Source organism: Lineus longissimus, chromosome 2 (assembly GCF_910592395.1).
Source record: "Lineus longissimus chromosome 2, tnLinLong1.2, whole genome shotgun sequence".
Lineage (NCBI taxonomy): Eukaryota > Metazoa > Nemertea > Pilidiophora > Heteronemertea > Lineidae > Lineus > Lineus longissimus.
In genome coordinates this window covers 13577695-13593742 of record NC_088309.1, presented here as the reverse complement: position 1 = coordinate 13593742, position 16048 = coordinate 13577695, and the positions used below count along the sequence as shown (strand labels likewise).

The window sequence follows — 16048 nt, the reverse complement described above, 5'->3', positions numbered from 1 at the left end:
ACCATGATATGCCAGTACCAAGTATTCTCCAAGACTTCGTCTGTTTCCTCATGATCATCATCCAAGACTGTGTTTCCTCGTAATCTTCATCCAGATTCCAAGACTGTGTCTCCTCCGTTAGTCAAGACTGTGTTTCATCATAATCTTCATTCAAGACTTTGCTGACTGTTAGTGATTGTGACATCACCAAGTGACATTCCAGCAGAGACTATGGTTCAACTGTTCCTTAATAGACTTGCATGTGATTGTTGATTTGCCTTATGATTACCATGCTGTGATAAAATTTCTTGCCCTGTTTCAGTTCACCAAGACAGCCCCTTCGCCCCTCGCCATTGAAATATATTGTAACTAACTTTTCCGCCCATTCCAGTACATGCAACATCCTGATGTAACTAAGTTTTCACCGCCATTTCAGCATTTTCTTCCAGCCAACTGAACAGTATCACCACCCCATCCTCCAATAGAGAATTATCTTTTTCCCATAATATAATAGATTGACAACATAAACCAAAATGGCGTTGCGCCCCACTGATTTATTGCCTCCATACTTTGATGGTGAAGTATTCATGAACTCTCCACATCTTGGTGGCTGTCATTCCATGACTATCTTCAGGCACATAACCTGCATGAACCAGGTGATGACGATGCTATGAACAATGTTGTGCGCCTTCTCAAGTGTCGCCTGTCTAAACATGCTCGCCTTTGGGCCGAGGACCAAGAATTTGAGGACTTGCATGACCTCAAGGCACAATTTCTTTCTGAGTAGGTTTTCCCCGACCCACTCTCACTTTGCCAATGTACAGCAGTTTGAGTCGATTACTTACACCGCAAACCAGACTGCACAACAGCACCTAAGTAAAATTAGGCTGGCTGCACTCCGCATTGGGTATGATGATAACCAGATCAAAAACAAACTGCTACAAACCTTGCCTCCTGATTGTCAGAAAGCCGTTATCATGGCAATGGATGCAGACGACGATTCAAACGCCATCGCCGAATGTGCACAGCGGTTCCTTGATATCACGCCACAGCGCGTACATTTCTCAACAGCAGCGGACCAAGTTCACGCCACCAATGCCACAGACCACGTCCTCCATGCCATCCTAGCCAAGTTGGACGACCTGAAGATGGACAAAGCTTCGCCACCGCAGGCCCATGCAGCTTTCCAAAGCCAGGACATAGACGCACCACGCAGTCCAAGACCCACATCGCCATACCCACGATCCAGCCGCCCGTCTCGAAGCGACGACTACGCCCACAAGCAGCGGAAACGGTCGCAATCCCCAAGCCGTCCACGAACCCGTGAAAGCCACCCCTGCCATTTTTGCGGCCGCACTGGTCATTTCTGGCGTTATTGCCACCGCTTCCAGGCTCAAGTCGCCCGAGGAGAGCTCCCCTCTGACTTCGTCCCACCAGCAGCCCGAGCAGCAAATGGCACAACACCAGTGACACCTACATCGGTATGGGCGTCAAATTATTGAAGAATAAAAACAAAAAGTTGACCCTGGGATGGCGTGGGTTAATACCAAGGTAATCAAGATAAATATTGATTTGAATTATAGAGTAGTATTCAATCTTTCATAAAATATTGATTTCAGTTCTATGGTCCCCCGGGTATTTTCAGGAGGGCAGCACCAGTAAGGGCTTCATTTCTGGAGACAAGCAGCTTGGAAAGTGAGAATCTGAGAACTGTTTTACAAAAATAGGATTTTCTCTAGATTTTCGTGGTGAACCCTATACGCCATTGCAGTGAGGGATGTCCCAGACCTTGGATATTAACCCCTTGTGGCGGTTTGTAAAAAAACACGGTTTCCTATTTTTGGCAGATTTTTAAGTTTAATAGAAAATGCATTGCAAATAATCACCGGTGTTGTCCCTATTAGGTACATTCAGTTGGACCGTACACCCATGAATTTTGTCTCCCACAGTGACACAACAGTAGCTAAAATGGCCGATGAAGCTTGGAAACACACGTACAAGGAAAGAATAAAGGCCCGTAGCCAGGTTGGTAAGAATCGTGAATGCCGGATATGGACTTGGGGGGGCCAAACGGAAGCTGGGGTGTATGATATATGGAGAAATGAGTGCCAAACTGCCAAATGCAAAGAAGTCTAATAAGTTTCGTGTACACAGGTTGATGTACATTTTGAATACTGGGGTCACTGACCCCCAGGGTGATGTCTCACATCTTTGTCACAATTCGCTGTGTGTGAATTTGGAACATTTGACCCTGGAGCCCAGTGCCATAAACAAGAGTCGGCAGCGTTGCCTGGCCAGAGGACTGTGTATTGGGCACACATCATACCCTGCATGTATACTTAATTTGCATATGGGGGCTAGTCAAGGTAGGCACATGCTACTGTTGTGTTACAAAATGTTCAAAAGACCCAGGCTTATTAAGCTAATCCCACCCCATGCTAATTTTTAACGAATTAACCCCTTCCTGGCTGATGCATACATTTTAAACCAACTTACTTTTTTGTTTGATATTTCTTTGGTCCCTTTTTCCTGACAGTTGGTCCCTGTGACGACGTTGATTGGACTGGATCACTGGAGTATGTGTGGTCCCTGCGGCGACGGTCCTCCCCTCCGACATACCCTCCGACTGCACATGGACCGTGACTCGTTAGATGGCGCCTGACTGTATGGGTGCTCCTTGTGGATTTTTTTGTCTTTCTTGCCTTTTGGTTTGGTGATGTTGGTTGGTGTAGGCATACCGCGACCCCGTGATTTAGATGACCCTGCTGCTACTCCGGGTATTGGAATCAGTAGCTGGCTGAACTTTTGGTAGTCCCCCTCCTTTCTGGCCCTTTTATCTGTGAGGAAGTCTCCCATGCGTTTAATTCTTTGCCGTTTGTTTTGCTTCTTGAACTCCGGAGACTCTTTGTAAGCCACATTGTATGCCTTCCTATTCTGGAGCCGTCCTAAGTTCTTCATAGCATGAGACTGGGGGTTCAGCGGTACATTGAGACCCTTATCAAGCTTGGTCATTGTACTCTTTGCCAATGAATTGTTCACGCGATGGATTGCACTGTGTACCCTTGGCAATGCATTTCTGGAGAAAGTAATATTCTTGGGTAGGCTGCTTGAAATGCCACGGTTTGTGGCTTCAGGTTTGTTAGTTGTAACCCCTGTTTTCAAAGACTCCAATGCAGATTCCCCAAGGCGAACTTCTAACAGGATTTGGAGCAGCTTTCTGTCAGTTTCATTGAATGAAATGTCAAGGGACTTTTTACCATAGGCCTTAAAGTATTCTGATTTCTTCCTCCAAGAATTGGTGATTCCACCGCTGCACAGGTTGTATTTGTTATTTCTACATTTGGAGCAATCACCTGAGTAGCAATCGATCAAACATTGCACCAAGGGTACCAGTTTCTTTGACATTTTCACCACGTCCCCACCCACATCATTCCTGAGTAGTTTCAATGCCCTGCTGGAGCGTGACTTTACATCTAACATAAACAGTTTTTGAAATGTTTTTTGATCATCTGCTGTTCTCCCAGGAAAACAATTCTTACTGAAATCAGTCTTTAAACCAGCACGAAACATTGCCTGGCCTAAATGAATAGAGTCTGTTTGAGGCTTTACATTGAACAGGGTCCCAAAAATCATATCTGTTGCATCCCTGACACCACGATAAGCAGAACTGTCCCCATCTGTGCAGACATATTCAAGATGAATGCCCTCCTTGGCAAGGTTTGCAGTGATAGTTCTGGCCAACTCATATTCAGAAAAAGGGAGTACCTCTGGAAAATTTGCAGTGCAATTCTTATGAAACTGTTCGGCTCCCTCATTTGACTCCCTAGCAGAACTCCTTGTGGTAGGCCTACTCGCCTTACTTGACTTAGAATTTGACTTTGAGGGAGCGCTCCCACAATGAATAGGTAACCCACGTGCACGGCAGTATGCACCCCTCCAGCATAGCTTATTGAAAAATGCAACATCAATAACTTTCTTCGAATCGGTTAAATTTTCTGTGGCTATTTCTACAACCTGGGATGCAGCCTGGCCAAGTTTGCCCCTTGTGGTGATTCGTTGGCTGTTGTAACGACCGTCCATTGAAGCTGTGAATGCATTCACGTCTTCCTGACCCCTCAGTCGATTAACCTCTCTCAAGGAACCTCTGATATTGGCCATGTCTTCCACATTGAGTTCAACAATCTTTTTCCCTACCCGGTTTGCTTGTTCCTGCATGCTACTCAGACAGGGCGTCGGCAAACCTATTGTGTTCAGGATCTGGCTCCCCTTGAAGTTTCCTATTGATGAATCCAACAGTGCGCACTGTAAGGAAATGTTGGGTATGGCACTTTTACCCCCTGCCTTAGCCGATGCCAACTCTGAATACAACTTATTTTTGTCAGAAATGTACTTGCAATTTTTGCATTTGACCCTCACGGTCACGCAAAGACCCTTTTTTACTTTATCTTCATATTGAAACTCCGGACGAACACAACCTGTCATATTGTGTGACACAGCTACAGAGTTCATTAAGTCCATCATTTTTTCTACAGAGATTACATAGTTCTCATCGGTCATGCTACATGAAGGGTTATATGATGAGGGTTCGAAATGATTTTGTACATCTTGATCTGATGGCGGCTTAATGGGTCTCAAAAGTCTGGTCCTACCTGAAGGCCTGTTGTGAATGTCCGGAACAATCCTTGTACCACCCGGTCCCTTTGTAGTCACTTGATTGTAAAGATCCAGTGGAAGACGTAACCACTCCCCAGGGTCCGAGGCTCGAAAATCCACTTTGGACTTGTACGGAACGTGTCCCTTTTTGAAAAATGTATCCCTTCGTTTAGTAATCCCTGGTTTTTGACAGTCATAGCGACGCCGCCTAGTGAGCACCATCCTGCTGGCTTGGTAGCCCCAACACATACTGATTCTTCTTAACTTCGGCCAATAACCTGTGAGAAAGATGGGGGATTTAAAAAAAATTTAATCTTGACACCTGGACACCTGTTTGTAACTAATATCTAACATAATTAATTCATTTCTCTGTCATCAAACTGTCATGAAGCATCAATAAACAATGATTTCTATTGTCCTCTTAACCTTCTGCCTGTTGCTGGATGAACTCCTTGTGGGGTGACAACATCTTTGACGCTTGATATGTTTTGCATCTTGAGATGGCCTACTAAACTTTTTGATGCATCTTGAAGGGTAGGATCCTTGAAATCAAAAATACTAAAATTTGCAGAAAAAGGGTCCCCGGCTATTGCGTACGATTACGTAATATTAGGCGGTTACCGCCCATATATGGGTGTGGCCATGTTATGCAATGAATTAATGTGACAAACTGCATGTGTAATGATTTCATTCTTGTATTTCAGAAGAGGGCCTCTCAGAGTCATTGACTGATAGTGATTGATTGCTTTAACCCTGTGTTTGTTGAAGACAGCACCTGTTGAATATAAGGGACCGCCCTGTGAACTCCGTTTGAAGTTGCAATGGTAAGTACAATAGACAATTTGATCTCATAGGCCATGCAGGGCCTTGATCAAATTTCTTCCCTATGCCTGTTGGATGGGAGGTCTAACCCTTTCAGAATATGCCCACTTTTAACCCATCCGCTATTAACCCCTTCCTATTAGGCACAACACCAGTGACACCTACATCGGTATGGGCGTCAAATTATTGAAGAATAAAAACAAAAAGTTGACCCTGGGATGGCGTGGGTTAATACCAAGGTAATCAAGATAAATATTGATTTGAATTATAGAGTAGTATTCAATCTTTCATAAAATATTGATTTCAGTTCTATGGTCCCCCGGGTATTTTCAGGAGGGCAGCACCAGTAAGGGCTTCATTTCTGGAGACAAGCAGCTTGGAAAGTGAGAATCTGAGAACTGTTTTACAAAAATAGGATTTTCTCTAGATTTTCGTGGTGAACCTTATACGCCATTGCAGTGAGGGATGTCCCAGACCTTGGATATTAACCCCTTGTGGCGGTTTGTAAAAAAATACGGTTTCCTATTTTTGGCAGATTGTTAAGTTTAATAGAAAATGCATTGCAAATAATCACCGGTGTTGTCCCAAATACCAGGTTTCAACGACCACGTCCACCACGCTACAATTATCAGCACCAGCCTACATATAGCCCGTCTGAGCAGCAGCCATATCAACAGCAAAACTACTGGGACCCTTCTGCTAACAACAATCAAGGACAACAACAGACGACCAACTATACTAGTTATCAGCCACATTTTTAGATAGGGGACGGTCAACAGGCCATATTGTGTCGCCCCCTAGTTGTAATAATGTTTTAACCCTTTCGCTGCGCCGCTCAAAATTATTTCAATATTGATTCCTTGCTGCCCCCAAAATACTGTAAAAGCCAATTTTAACATAGGTAACTTTGAGGCCAATATACAGCCTGAAGGAGAAGAGATAGAGCTTTGGACTATTGGAAAAGGTTGTTGGGGACAGCATTGACTTTCAAATTATGCATTTGTCAATCACCTGAAATTATGTTAATTAACTAAATAACGCTAATTAGTAATAATCAACGAGGAGAAAAACACCATTTTTCATCTTGACCCAGGCTATCACTATCATCCCCCTCGGACCCTGAATCATGCACACTTTCCATCCCCATGCACGCTGTGTACATCGGCATTATGTTCAGAATCATAATCACTAATCAGACTCGTCTTCTAACGCCTCGAATTCACTATTTCATCAATTATTAATTCTGCAGTTCGTCGAACACGTGACTGAGGCATTTAAATTTGTTTACAAAACTTTGGACTCAAAATATCGCCTAAACTTTGAATAAAAACACCGAAGTTTTCACCAAGAAATCGGAAGTTCTAGCGGTAAACAACATGGCTGGACACCTAGCGACAAGTTACTGTACTAATTTGCTATTGAAAACATCGTCTGATTCAGGTCTCTCCCAAGTCGCAGTTCTGCGTACATCCGCACAGATCGGAAATTTTTTTTGGTCGCAAAAATGCGTACATCCGCAGCGAAAGGGTTAAATAATAATCCTGTACATTCTTCATCCCATGAATCTGAATACTTGGGCCCAGAGCCAATTGATCTAAAACTCGCTACACAAAATTATGTAAAAGGCTACCTCCCAGATAAGCAGGGATTAGTAATTGTTGTTGACTCAGGTGCAACACGCACTTTAGTTTCTGGTTAATCTGTCAACAAGTCTCCTTATCTTTCAAAATTGCCCAAGATGGACATTGATCCAATACATTTTCGCATAGGAAACGGTGAATTCTTGCATGCCACAAAGGCTATAAATACTGAGCTTCTTATCCAAGGTCATAAGCTCCGCATTCATGCTGTTGTTGCAGACAACCTTACCGGACCAGATTTGCTTTTGGGTGCTCGGACCCTGTCGGAATTGAATAGTACACTTGACTTTTCAACCAGTACCTTAACTGTCAGACCCAGGCGTATCCAGTTCACCCCTGTACAGATAGTGACTTTGAGACCAGGTCAGACTAGGAGTATTGTAGTCAAAGGCAAAGTTCCTAAGTTGCTCAAGCATACTGAGGTTTTGCTGCAGCCTACTGAGCAATTCAGTAAATATTGTCCATCATACATGTTGGTAAAGCTCAGGAAAAGTGCAGCCATTCTCCGGGTTACGAACAATTCAAAGAAAAATGTCACTTTCAGTGATAATCGTCCTGTTGCGTTCACTGATTTGTCAGATCATATTCATGCTACCCACTTAGTCCCTAGTGGCTCCTTGAATAATAGGGTCACACGTGAACAGTGCGTATCTGACCTTCATTATAAAAATCTGCTCAGGTACCCTCACCTGGATATCGATGATCCTATCTCCAAGTTGTCACCCCAGGATATAATTGAGCAGCAAATCTCGCTGCAAGGTAGCACTCTTAGTGCGGATGAGAAGCAGCACTTGTATGAGCTACTTCTACGGAACAAAGAGGCATTCAGCCTCTACGGGGAAATTGGCACGTGCCCCAATTTTGAAGTGGACATCCAATTGAAGGATGACAGTCCATTTTTCGTCCGCCCATATCCTATCCCAGAGGAAAATCGCAAGCAAATTGACAAAGAGTTCAATAAGCTGGTAAATCTTGATATCTTGAAGAAAGGCTGTTCTGCCTACAGCAGCCCGGTCATGCTGATTGGCAAAAAGGGTACAACTGACAAGGGGATAGTCAGCGATTTCAGGTATTTGAATAGTCGTTGTAGAACTGTCAATCAAAATTTTGTCAGCCTACAAAGTGTTCTAGCTCGTTTAGGGCGTTCAAACTGTAAAGTATTATCAGTGATTGATCTCAAAAGTGCTTTTCACAGTCTGCCCCTCTCGGAAAAATCTCAATCTTACACTGGCATTTTTCCTTATCCTGGCTCTCCCAATTACATGTATCGTAGATTACCAATGGGTCTCACTGTATCAAGTGGTATCTTTGCTGAAAAATGCAACTCAATCCTTGCTGAGATTCCTGATTCGGACACATTTGTCATTCCCATTCATGATGATTTCTTGGTGTTCAGTGAAAGTAATGCAGAGCATGCAAGGCATTTAGAAAGCATACTCTTGGCATTGAAAAAGCATGGACTCAAATTGTCTACACAAAAGTGTAAACTGTTTCGACAACGAGTCACATTTCTTGGCCACATAATCAGCATCAATGCTGAAGGCGTAGTTCAGGTGCAGGCTATGAACGATAAATGTTCAGCAATTCGTAACATGCCACAGCCTCGGACCCCAAAACAGGTCAAATGGTTTATTGGAGCTGTTGGATTTCTCAGTCTCTATTTGCCACGCCTCCAAGAATTGGTTAAACCCCTTCATGAGTTAACCAAACGCAATGCCACTTTCAGCTGGCAAGCTGAGCACGAAGAAGCCTCTGTGTGCCCCAGCACCGGAAGGTCAGTTTGTTCTGTATTCAGACACATCGCGTATAGCCACAGGCTCATATTTGGCACAAAGGGTTCAAGGCAAAGAACGTATCATTGCTTACTATTCAAAGCGTCTTCCTCCAGCTGCAGCAGCATATTCAGTCAGTGAACTTGAGTTATTTGGACTGTACATCAATGTTACAGCTTTTCGTTATCTTTTGCAGTCACATTCCTTCTTAGCATATGTTGATCACAGTAGTCTCGTTCAAATCGTGAAGAGTAAGAGTGAGCCATGCACACTACGCTTACAAAAGCTTCTTGAGAGATTGTCTCATTAGTCTCCGCCATCGGCTGAGACTTTTGTATTAGGGTATTATTCTCCTCGAGAAATTATTCCAGCAAACTCTCGTCCCCAGGTGAAAGCTTCATATGTACATGAACATGGCAATGCATTGCAAAACATCGATAAAACGAGGGTGTCCATGAACTAAGAAGTCAATCTGGGTAACAGCCGGGAAAGTGCTATGGGCATGCATAGCGCAATACATGTAAATCTTTAACCAATAAACCTCGCCATACCGGCACGATGACTGGTGCCCCGCGTTATGTGTATTACATATTGGCTGCACATATGGAGGAACGTAACGGATAAAGACCAGGGACTAGTCTACACCATCGAAGCATTTTTCTATAAAACCTAATATTTGGAGTTTATGGGCTATGAAATATGAAAAAACGGCAGTGAATTAAAGCAGCTGAGTTTCAAGAATGTGTTCTTCCCTTCTGGACACTTTATGTTGCCTTGATCAGTCGTATTTCGCAAATAAACCATCGCTTCGCTGAAGTGAAAGTGCGATGTTTTTGTTTTGTTTTTGTAAACATGCATGGCTGTGTGCTTATGAGGCGGAGACTCCAGAGTCTGCAAAGACTCAACTGACAATTCTAGTTATTCATTTGAGTTGGCCTATAAAAAAGGCACAGATCTAGTTGTCAGTGATTTCTTGTCAAGAGCACCACTGGATGATGATGATCAATTTGATCGCATCATGCCCATTGCATTCCCAGCCCAAGAATGGCATGTACCCAGGTCTCAGCATCTTGAATTCTGTAGTTCAGACAGTTGTCATTTTGGTTGCCTAGATTGTGCCTATCCTACTGTAAGTGCTCCTACAAGACCCGTAACCAGGTCATTTGCGCGACAAAATGCATTACCCATTGCACCATTGTTCAAAGACGGACGTCCAGCTGTAAGGCCACCCCAAGTCCAACAACAAAGGATCGATAATACTGTGCCACCGCCTCCCAGGCCCGTCCCTCAACCAAGACCTGTTCCTGCACCCAGGCCACCTAGACGCCAAGCCAGTCCTGCCAGGACCCCGAGACTAAGGATGCCACCACCAGCCGTCCAACAACAGGCCCAGCCAGCTGATATTACAGTACCAGAGCCAAGATTGGTTGACAGAGTGATAAACAAGAATGATCAAGTTCAGGAAGAACACATCAAACAGTGTCCACCAGAATTTTTGCTAACACCTGAGCCATTAGTACCACAGATTGATCACATGACTGCAAGCCACATACCTAATCAAGCTGAACTGAACAAAGTGCTAAAAGTCATCAAGCGTAAGGTCATTCGGGATTACAATTTGCCATTTGACGGTCAGCAGTTTCGCATTGCCCAACAGACGTCACCATTCTTCTAGCCTATCTTCAACTATCTTGCTCACAACATTCTCCCAGCCGACAAGAAATCCGCTAGGTCCATCATGCTTAGGTCTGAACAGTATTTGTTATGCAACAATATCTTGTTTCGGTTATTCTTCCCAGCAAATAGTGATGGTAATTACTGTTTTCAACTCGCTGTCCCTGAAAAGTTTATTGATCCACTCATTAGCCGATATCATGACTCCGTTACCGCCAATCACCAAGGTTGTGTACGCACATTTCTGACACTGCGCAAGTCATATTACTTTCCGTCAATGTACCAGAGGATTGTATCATATATTCAATCATGTAGCAATTGTCGGCAATTCAAAGGAAAAGTCGACAAGGACAGACCATACCATGAGCGGATTCCTGCGAGATATTGTCCATTTGAGACAATCTCACTTGATTTCAAAACAATGGTTCCGTCCAGATCAGGTTACCGTCACTTGATGGTAGTAAGTTGTGCAGCAACTCGTTTTATTGTCTGTGTGCCCCTAAAGAATTTAGAGGCAGCGACAATAGCGGAAGTTCTCATTCAGCGTGTTCTGTGTGATTTTGGTATTCCCGAAGTCATTATCTGTGATGCAGCGACATCATTGACCGGCAAGATCATTACTCTGTTGTGTGAAACTCTTAACATCTCTCAGAAAATCATTTCAGTCTGGAATCACGGCTCTCTTCATGTCGAGCGTCAAATTCAGTCCGTCGCCAATTTGATCAAGGTGAATCTCAGCCAATATGGACAAGATTGGGTTCGCTATTACAGTGTTGCTCAGTATTCGTTCAATTCATTCTGCTCTAGTTACCTCGGTGGTCATTGCCTATTCTACCTTGTCTTCATGCGTGAGCCCACTGACATTACCGGACTAAATTTCAAACCAGTCTTGGGATTGTCACACTCGCAATCTGAGTATGTTGAACATCTGAAAGACAAATTTCAGAATGTCTCTAAGCTAATGTTACAGCTGCAAGAGCATCAACAACAAACTCGGAATCAGAAGGTTGCTCAAAAGCTTCATAAGTGTCAGGTTTATGAACAAGGTCAACTGGTTTATCTGCATAAACCATCCAGCTCCTCCTTGACTGCCAACGCAAAGAAATTCACTGCGTCTTGGGTAGGTCCTTTTGTCATTCATCAGGTTCTTGATCGCACCCACTACATCTTGTCAGACTTATATGGTAGAATTTTGAAGGATGTTTTTAACTTCAACCGGTTAAAACCAGCATTGTTAAAAGCTACGGATCATGAGAACATCAGCAATTTGCAGAAATTGCGACAGGCTTTGAGGTCCAGTGAAAACACTGAAGTCAAGTCGACAAACTGTACTACTGAGTACAAGTTCATTGATGAGCTTGGTCAACAGCTCCCCTCCGCTCCGGATTGTGAAATGATATTCTATGCTAAGGCAAATCCTTTGGATTTGGAGTCTTATGCGGAATGTTTGGAACACAACAATGGTTTTGCTGCACCGTGCAAACTCTCTGATCAGCAACAACAAACATTGTTAAAGGTCTTAGAAAATGCCCCATCTTCTGAGGCTGTGTATACTGTTGAAAGGGCTAGGTTCAAAGGAGCCAACATACAGCTCTTATTGTCTGTCCCGTTGCGTGATAAGCCATACAGGTTTTGGTGGGATCCGCAGTGTGATATCAACTGCCCACAAGTAGTTGAAACCATCCTGGATCCAGACAATCGAGTCAGATGTCTTGGATCGCCTCAAAACTTGATCAAGCACTTGTATTCTTTGTAAGTGATACAATGTGAAACCACGCATGTGTATAATCTCAAGGTATTCATATCGGTGAGAAAACCATCAGGTTTTTGTTAGTTTTCATGTAGACTTTTTGAAGTCATTAGTGAGGTATAAATTTGCCTTTTGTGGTTATAGTGTTGTTCTTCTTCCACAATTGTGTGCGAGCAGTGCTCATTATTCAGAGTTCAGTACTAAAAAGTAGTTTTATTAGTGAACAATGGAGTCATAACTTTTCAAGTCAATGCCTTGATACTTGTGCGTATACAAAGCTTTGCTCGATCATAGATGAGAATCGAAAGTACACACAGGTGTGCTCCAACTACTGAATAAAAATATCATCATTACTGCATTAAAAATAGATGGCCAATTTTTAACGGTAATTTGAGTACGTAGCATCATATCGCCTCACTATAAAGCGTGTTTGTGGATTTATGAGTATATGTGTGTAACATTTTTGGATTAAAGTGTTTTAGTAATTTTTTTCATTGCATCATTTGGGCTACGTGCCAAATATTCTGTCTAAAAATGCACTCAATGCTGTGTCCAGGATTCAGTTCCAGGAAAGTCATGTGATGTCAATATTGACATTCCTTAAAGTACATTGTGTACATTAGCCATAGCCACCATACATGTGTACAGTCACTATGGTTACGCTGATGCATAAACATTACAATATGATAGTGCATTCTTTGATTATTATTGTTGTTGTTCTCATGCAGAACTATGTTTAAAATTTAACTTTGTGCAATTATTGGTAAATTTGTACAAACTTTTGAGAAGTTTTTAGTAGATATTTCTCATCTTTTGGCAATGACTGTTGTCAAATTTTTTTTTTGGAACAAGGCCAATCCTTTTAGGATTATAGTAGTGATATTAAGCCCTGCATAACTAACCATTTCATTTCAGGCTAGCTGTGCTCACTTTCTTGTGCTTTTATGTCTACTATCTTCATGTATTCGGATGACCAGTTTAATTATGTTCCACTGTGGAACTGCACTCTCTGACTTTGTTAAACTTAGCTGAGATTAGTTCAGCCTCTTCAATTTTATTACGTAACCTACTAGCAAGGTATCCCTGTTTCCGATTGTCTGTATAAACGCTTTGGAAGTTTAAATGCCCAAGTTGTCGGAATGTATAAACACTTCCAAAGATTTTAAAACAACTTGTTCTTGCTTTAAGTCTAAACTATTATTTTCTTAATCAAGTTCGTAATTTGAACAAGGGGGATGTTACATATAGTTTAGACCCTTCCATGAGGAGCCTCAGCGTTAGGACCCTCCGTCATGTGACCACGTGGAAGGAGGCTGATCTCCAGGTATAAACTGGGTCAAGCGATCAGAAGTGCGCGGACCTCCGTCTCTATAGGTCACGTCTATTGCTGGTCATCCGACTCTTGCCCTCAGATGTGGCTTCTTGTCTAGGACATTATAGTGAATAAACTTATAACATGATAAGAGGATATTCTTAGTCCATTCGAATTCTGTTGACGATCCCAACATAACACTAAGTCGTCCCGCCGAGAATTTTTTTTTTCCGATGTCCTTTCCCAGCCACCGTATCATTTTCATTATCTCGGGGGGGGGGGGGGGGGGACGACTTACGGAAAAGAGGGTAGGCTTATTTAACTTTACAAAACGGTTTCGGTGTAACGTTAATCACCTTCGATATCGGGTATTAGCATTTAGGGATTGTCCGCTCATACTCCGGTTAGACTACCTGGGCAGCCGATTGTGTCATCCTAATTGGGTCACCCTCTGACCAGTTGATGACTTTGCATGTGATCTTCACCATATGTAGACCAGTAGTTCGTCCCAAAAAGGGACGAAGTGCGAGGTGCCTATTGCGAAAATGATTTGTACGAAACAATGGCCTGATTGGTTTGCTAGCCTTGTGACGTCAAACTATTTTTACACCGAGGGGTTTTCCTGTTTTTCATCATGGCTTAAGCTAAATGCGTTTGGGCTGGAATTGGGCTTTTTTCGAAGTAGCACATAGGCTCGATGTACAGCGTAGCGGATCGAGACTATATAATGGCTACACCATATGCAAATATTTCTACACGCCCACAAATACGCCTCTTTGCACACAGCAAAATAAGGTCTAGTAATCTAGATGTGTTGTGACTATATATGAATAGCCCATAGATCTATTTTTGGAGAGATTGAGAACCCATTCTTAGTACAGCAGGTATTGGTGCTGTGTCAGCCAGAGCTAGCACTTATTATGATCGATTTCCAAATGAAGGTGACCATGGTCTGTCTAAAAGTGCTCTACACAGCTTTTGATACTTGATTTATCTGAAGAGGCACTCTTGGCATGGCCTATCAAGGAGCTGCTCACGCTGCTGAACCTCTCAGCTGGTAACCGGAAAAACGCCGACCGACCGACCGACCGACCGACTGACCGACCAACCTTCCGACCTACCAACCCAAGGAGTTTCGTAGTTGAGTCACAGGTCTCATAAGTCAATGTGATCTATCCAATCCACGATAGCAGGTCACGTGAAATGAAATTGTAAACAAGCGCACGTGCGCTGGTCAAATGACAACAAATGCATGTTGCGCGTTGCAGTTCATGCATTGCATCGGTCGAGACACTCGAGTAGAAAAACTACAGTGCATAGATTAGGCCCAAATCATGTTTTTACATCCACCGACCATGTAGACAAAGCATATCTTTAGATTATCGTTATCAGTTCCTTACCGCGTGGGCTCGTTTTCCCGGTATAATTGACTGGAGATGCTGCTGTCAGACACGTCGGACTCCATCACGTCCATTGCGCTGGGCACTACACAGATACATGTGCTATAGAGAAGCGAAAGGGATACTGCACTATGATGGTAGGTTGGCAGGTCGGTCGGTCGGTCGGTCGGTCGGTCGGCGTTTTTCCGGTTACCGGGCTATGAGGCGCGAATGGGATGCCGTAAGTGAGGTTGTGAGAGTCGGCGAGTAGGTCGGTCGGTCGGTCGGTCGGTCGGTCGGTCGGCGTTTTTCCGGTTACCCTCTCAGCTTGCCTGTCGACTTTATAGTGCCTTGCCGCATTCTAAAGTGATATTTTAATTGGTTCGAGCCATATTGGGCAGCCGACGTGACATGTGAAGGCCTACCTGAGTTCTCCTTCATGTCCTTCTCCTCCTCCGTATAAAAAGGGGTTGCCGACTAAGGAATTAGGCATGTTGACATTGCCTCACCATCTCTATCGGACCAATTGAATACTTTTATATGCAAGCAACAGCACAGGGTCCGGGTCTGTGGACAATTAGTTGGTTTAATTTGTCTCTTTGATATGGCCCCTGTGATATCGCATTAGATTCTCGGTTATTGTTGATGTTTGTTTCTTGCAGGAATTCTCAGATGCCCAGTCCTTATCAGATCTCATCAATGATAAAACGAGAGAGAACATCCGCAAAGCCAGTGGCCAGAAGTGGCGAAAATACCTTAGTAATCTTCTCGCCGCCATTTTCCCACGATCAACGATGGCTAACATGAGCCTTACTGGGGGAGAACAGTTCAAAGCCTGCGATGAGTCCTATCGTTCTGAGAAGTAAGTTCAAATTTTGCAGCTTTCCAATTCATTATGTAAATCAGTTTTACTGCGGAAACGGCCTGTCTTTTGCATCCACCTAATTGTCAGTCAACTTTCATCATGGTAATTTTGATTTTACCATGGTGAACAGGTTTACCACTAAATAGTTCACCATGGTAAACATAGTAAATGGTTTACCATGGTGAATCGTTAATGGATTTCA

At 43.3% G+C, this 16048-nt stretch overlaps 1 long non-coding RNA gene across 1 annotated transcript; it reads left to right on the top strand.

Moving 5' to 3' along the window:
* Positions 1 to 1548: 1548 nt before the first annotated feature.
* Positions 1549 to 5850, top strand: LOC135483678 (uncharacterized). The gene is made up of 3 exons (XR_010446356.1): positions 1549 to 1791; positions 5337 to 5456; positions 5762 to 5850. It is a non-coding gene; the product is annotated as an uncharacterized LOC135483678 (long non-coding RNA).
* Positions 5851 to 16048: the final 10198 nt, after the last annotated feature.